Source organism: Lemur catta, chromosome 24, assembly GCF_020740605.2.
Source record: "Lemur catta isolate mLemCat1 chromosome 24, mLemCat1.pri, whole genome shotgun sequence".
Lineage (NCBI taxonomy): Eukaryota > Metazoa > Chordata > Mammalia > Primates > Lemuridae > Lemur > Lemur catta.
In genome coordinates this window covers 16,231,502-16,237,683 of record NC_059151.1, presented here as the reverse complement: position 1 = coordinate 16,237,683, position 6,182 = coordinate 16,231,502, and the positions used below count along the sequence as shown (strand labels likewise).

Here is a 6,182-nt window from a genome sequence, read left to right as displayed (position 1 = left end):
TGTGTGTGGTGTGTGGTGAGTGTCATGTGTGCGGGCTGTGTGACTGTGTGGTGTATGAGTGTCATGTGTGCGGTGTGTGGTGCGTGGCGTCTGACTGCGTGGCGAGCGCGGTGTGCGGGGTGTGACGTCCGTCGCCCACAGGCGCAGGCCGGCGCAGCCCTGTCCCTGCCGAGCAGGCGCCGCGTCTCTGGGGCCGCAGAGCCGCGGCCCGCGGGAGCAAGGAGGAGCCGAGCAGCGGCGCGAGCTGGGACTTCGCATCTGACACGGGAGGACCCGGTCCGTGGGCGCGTGGTGGGGACGCTGCGAGTCCCGGGACTTTTCCGAGGACTTGGTGTGGGGCGGTTGGAGCCGCGAGGCCCTGGAGCTCGGGCTGTCCTGGGACAGCAGGGCTGGTCCCGTGCTGAGGACGCGGGGCGCCCTGGCGGTGCGGCTCGGTCGCAGGGGGCACGTGGCCCTCGGCCGCCCGGGCGCTGGGACCCCGGCCCCGCCTCCCCGCGGCTCCGGCCGCAGCCGCCGCCCAGGTGCAGCCGCCGGGCGTCCCCGCGCGCCCCTCGCCCGCCCGCGACTTCCTGGTTTGCGGAAGGTGCCGCGGCGCCGGCGCAGGAACTGCGGGGGCTGCGGGGGCGGGGGCGGCGGAGAGGGGGCGGCCACGCGGCTGCTGTCGCGGAGGCTTTGGGGGGTGGGGGGCGGGCGTGGGCCCGCCGCCACCGCCACCGCCGCGGCCGTGAGGAGCCCCCTGCCCGGCGGCGCGACCCCGGCGCCCGGGCGGCGGCTTCCAGGCCGGCGGGTGGCGCTGCCAGGGCGCGGCGGTGGGAGCGCCGGTGTCGCCGCGTCGGGGGGGAGGGGCGGCCGCGGCGCCGCCCGCTGAGGGGACCGGCCCGTCCCGGGTGTGTCCGGCGGGACGGTCGCTGCCCTGTGAGGCTCCGGGAGGGAGGAGCGTTGAGGTGGAGCGGTCGCTATTTGAAGCGCTTTCTGAGCATCCAGGTCACCGTGTCTTTCTGACTTGCATTGACCAGTGTGTCTCGGCTGTTCCTTCTGCAGTTTCTTCTCGTTAACTTGGCCTCTGACGTTTGTGGACGAGGCGCCGGGTCTGCAGGGTGCCCGCAAATGCCACGCGACTAGACGGCACTTTGTGTGTGCGCTAAAGTATCCGTCAGTGGCTATGTTACTTCAGGAGATTGGGTAAAAAGCGGTTTAATAACGATGGTGACTTTGTTTCTAGGTGTCTCGGAGGCGTGAGCTGCGCATTTCCCTCCTGAAACTCCGGGGAGAATCCCCCTCCCCGCCGCCTCCCGCCGCCCGCGCCCCGTCAGCGTCGTGTGTTCCCGTCACTGGGAACGGCCTTTCGGATCTCACAGAAGCATGACTGAACCAATGTTTAACTTTTACCCCTAAGAGAGGTACTAAAGGGCATTAGGCAAATAGGAAAATTGTGTCATTTGGAACTGTTTTCATTGTTTGACATCTGGTGGAAAGGGGGAGTAAGTCCACCCGGGAGGCTGCAGAAGGAATCAGAGTTGAGATTTTTTCCCACTGAAACCGGTTAATGGTGGGAGGGCTGAGGAAATGTGTATCTGTGAATTAATTTATATGGCTTGTCACTTTCTATGTTTCTAGATCATGTCTTGTAACAAAAATTTTCTAAAAATCAGTATTTATTTAGAAGTCAGAGCTGGCTTTATTTTCTTGAAGGAGGTACGTGTTAAAAACAGCCAATGTGTAATACAGAGACACTAAAGTCTCGTCAGCAGGAATAACTGAAAGATGGTAACACTTTGGACTTGTGGTATCAGACTAGGCCTATTTTTTTACCCTCTGATGGAAAGAGAGATAAAACAGAACTCTGTTTTGAAAAAAAAAGTGTCTTAATAGATTTCAATTTACAATTTGAAATTTAACCAATGAATAGGTTAAACGTGTGGCAAGTTAGTAAAAACAGTAAGTTCTGACTGATGCAAATCAGCCTTACAGTTTGTAGCGGGAAAATTTAATCTGGGGGCTGATGTCCAGTTTCCCCAATGATAATTGGTATGAAAGAAGTCTTTTTTTGTTATCTTTCGAGTCTCTGAATAGTTTGCTACTTTAAACATGCCTAAGTACCGTAAATACATCTCAAGGAAAGTATATGCAAAGTATCCCATTCGTGGACCTTTACAAATGTCCTATGGTGATCTATTAATAGAACGTGGCAGGTGGAGCCAGGTATTCGTCATTTACACTCAGATTGCAAGTCCTTGGAAGAAAGGCTGAGAGCTTGTGTTAAGCTCCATTGGCAGGATCTAAAAACACTTAGGGACACACTGGCCTTCCAATTTTGGATGCAATAAGATAAAAGCGATGATTTGCATTTATACAGCACTTGATTTATAATGTAATTGCCCATATATTATTTGACTTGTAATACAATTATTCTGTGAAGTGGACAAGGCACTTTATTTTTTTTTTTTAAGGTAAGAAAATAGTCTCAGAGGTTAAATGCTTTGCCCCAAGTCTCAGATCTCAGCTCCTAAATATCAGTAATCTTAAATTTCTAATCTGAGAAACATTTTCATTGTTATTTCTGCTATACTGTAGTCATATAGTTACATTTAATATGTAGAGGTAAGAACAAGATTAGTCTTAGAATTAAGAAAATACAAGCTTTATGGAGATGCTTATTTGTTATAGGAAATAAATATAACAAAGTTTTTTTTTTTTTTTTTTTTTAGGGCCAATCCAGAAAGAACCTTTGACTTGGTATTGAAAGTGAAATGTCATGCCTCTGAAAATGAAGGTATGTGTGTTCTGTAAATTCTTCAAATAACTGATTGAGTCTGTCAAAGCAAGTGTTAACATTGTGGAGTACTGGAACATGATAGTATCAGAAAATAACAGTACTAAATGTGTATTCTGCATTGAGTGTCTCAGGTTTCTGGTAGTAACATAGATGCTAGGTCTTTGCCTTGGGGATATAGAAATCATGAATGTTATCTGTGCAGCTTGAATTTCAGGTGTGTGTTAAGCCCATATAACTTACAACTCAACTTTACCATGATTCATTGATAAAGTTACTGTTAGTTTTGGGAAAGGGTTTGTCTTTTCATTTTCTTTCATTTGTGTTTGAAAATTTAGCATCTTTTTAAAAACATTAAGGCAGATTCTCTGCCAGTATCAACGGAAGCTACACCAATTCCCTTCTAATGTTTCTGGAATGCAGAATGTAGACTGAGTAGCCCCTTGGGCTGGATTTACTTCAGTGGCATAGCACTTTCAGAGAGAGAGAAACAATGGCGTCACATTACTTGGAAGGGTTTCAGTTGTCAGTTCTGTATGATTTCCTGAAAATATGAGAGTATAGTACTTTAATATCATGATTGTTATAATTTCCCCCCACATTTGCTATATTGTACATGTGCATGTGTGTGTGTGGGCATGGGTAGCAGACAAGAATGAAGAATGTCTCCTTGCTTATTCTTCTAATATTTCTTTGCATGGTGCATCTTCATGGATATCTCCAGTGTAGGACCTTCCTTGTAGTGCACTCAGATCCTGGATAGCATGATGGTTAAGTGTGGGGTTTTGTGGAGACTAGTGGGCTATCCTAAAGCCTCGGTGGAAAGTTTACTGACACTCTTATCTCCAGAAACCAGCCAGCAATTATCTTCTCTTAAGCAGTTTAGAGCTGTACACCTTAAAATAGAGGAGCCCCACCCAGCTGTGGTGAAATGGGCATAGCTAATTTTAGGTAGGAAGTCACCCACATTTCTGGCTCCACCAGCCCTGCCTGCTGCACCTCTGGCCTATTTGAACTGCTGCTGTTGTCAGGTATGTCCACGGGCAGAGAGTGATCCTAAGTTGCAGGGAACATTCTCTGATTAAAGAAGTTATTTTGTGTTGTCCTACATGGAGTAAAGTTTGTCCATTTGCATTCTTTCCAGGCCCAATGAAGTCCTCTTTGCAGCATGGGTACTCAAATGGATATATTATTTTTTCAGTTCCAGTTTAAATCTATTCTGTAGTGTATTTGTTATGAATTAATCTTGAAAATAATCATAGCATTACCTAAGGTGTGTGGAATAATGCTCACCTGATGTTGTTGGTAAAATAGGCTAAATTCATTTGGAAAATGTGGATTTTTCCATAACTTTAAATTCATGCTAAAGTGATCTTGAAAGATAGATCAGTCTGCCTTATATAACATTCAATCTATGCATGAGTAAGAGAGGTTGTTACCTTTTCATAAAGACTTGTGAGTGGTTTACTCCCTCCTTCCTCCCTTCACCGGTTCCTACTGTTCATGAACTAGTCATTCCAGTTTGTATCTTCTATTCCTGCCATGCTTTTATTACTGTCTTTCTGCTGTTACTGTTTAAATCACTAGTTTTTAGAAACATCTTCATGTGTATTTTAAGTTTATCCAGCTTAGTAAAATTTGAAATATAATAAATGATTAAAGTAAGCAATTTTGGTTTCTCTAGGTTGCGATTAATACATTCTATATGGCTAATTGGCACAAAATTCTAAAGATTTTTTTAAAAGCTAAACTCACCCATGCAAAAACCAGTAACCTTTCTTCTTTTGAAGAAGGACTTAAGTAGTATGATAACTAATATTTTAGTGTCTAACAAGTTACAACTTTTTGTGCCCTAAAAGTAATGCTATCTGTAAGAGTAAAAGTAAAATTTTATGTTGAATTGAGTGTTTATGTAATGTTTTCTCAATTTTCTGTTTTATCGCTAAATCTTAAATGGATAAAGTGCAGAAATTATTTAAAAAGTTATTGGAATATTCCTATTTAACTGTCAGTACTTATTTTTATTTTTATTTTTTTTTTGAGACAGGGTCTTGCTCTGTCGCCCAGGCTAAAGTGCAGTGGCATCATCATAGCTCACTGCAACCTCAAACTCCTGGGCTCAAGTGATCCTCGTGCCTCAGCCTCCTGAGTAGCTGGGACTACAGGTGCGTGCTACCACGCCCGGGTAATTTTTCTGTTTTTTGTAGAGATGAGGTCTCATGCATGCTCAGGGTCATCTCGAACTCCTGGCCTCAACCACTCTTCCTGTCTTGGCCTCCCAAAGTGCTAGATGTGAGCCACTATACCCAGCCCTTAGACTGTTATTTTCATCTGCATTCAAAGCTGGGTCACTAACTGTGTCCAAGTTTAAGCCACAGGACAGGCAAGAGAAATACTTAAGGGAAGAAATTTCTTAGGCAAGGTAGGGGAAAATTTGATACGTCACTTTCCTTGCTAAGAACTTAGTCACACAGTGATACTACTTAGGTATAAGGGAGATTGGAAAACGTCATCTTTAACTTTATGACCAAGTGCTGAGGGAAAAGGGAAAAAACATTTAAGTAGATCAACCATCATTTGGCCACTCATGCCTGTACTGAATCGGCATCTTGTATGATTTTAGGAGCTCACCCCAGTCCAAGCAGCTTGGACACGTTATTGGCCCAAACTTGTTTTTTGTTCTTCCTTTTGTTTTTCATCCTTCACCTCTGATGCAAACCCTTACTTACCTAATTTCTAAACTTAAGCTGCTGTACGTATCAATGGATTTAAAAAGAGACAGCAGGGAAGAATGGTGGGAATGGAGTTACTCTTTGTGCTAATTCTAGCTCAGCTGGCCAAAAATGGCCAGTTACATTTGTAGTAGAAAAGCACTTAAAACTGTGAACAAGCTTCATAAAAGTGTCACATATTAGCTAAAAATTAGTTCTTACAGGAAAAACCCTGACTGGCCTCCATCAAGCCATAGCATTCTCTTTTGTAGCCTTCCGTTATGTTTCTCCCGTATTTTCTTCTTCCTTTTCTTCCCTTGTGCTTCATTTATTCTCAGAATGATTTATTTCTAACATTAAGCTTTCTTAAATTTTTAGAAGTTGGAAAGTTAATATATTTTATCATAAGCCAGATCAAATTTAAATTTTTAAAGGATGCATTGAAATTCTTGATTTTTGGTTTGTTGGAAGAAGTGACTATACAGAAGTACTTTCAAATAAGAATGTTTTGTTATAAAGCATTCTTGTTTCCAAAGTTAAGTTACTCTATAAAATAATTAATTTTTCTATTAACTATGATAGTAGTCTAATGCTGATGGATGTATTAATATATAGTATATTTATGAGTATATATGCATACTTACTGATGGAAATTTGGAAAATAAAGACATGCATATACAAGAAAATATAAATCATGC

The 6,182-nt window shown here is 44.0% G+C and overlaps 1 long non-coding RNA gene across 6 annotated transcripts in view; it reads left to right on the top strand.

Annotated features, from left to right (window-relative positions):
• The first annotated feature begins 220 nt into the window (after positions 1-220).
• Positions 221-6,182, top strand: part of LOC123627249 — a 33,249-nt gene continuing 27,287 nt past the window's right edge. For 2 of the 6 annotated variants that reach the window (XR_006731214.1, XR_006731216.1), the window contains exons 1-2: positions 1,153-1,400; positions 2,709-2,773. This is a non-coding gene — a long non-coding RNA (uncharacterized LOC123627249). The other 4 variants (XR_006731219.1, XR_006731218.1, XR_006731217.1 and 1 more) reach the window with 4 other exon arrangements.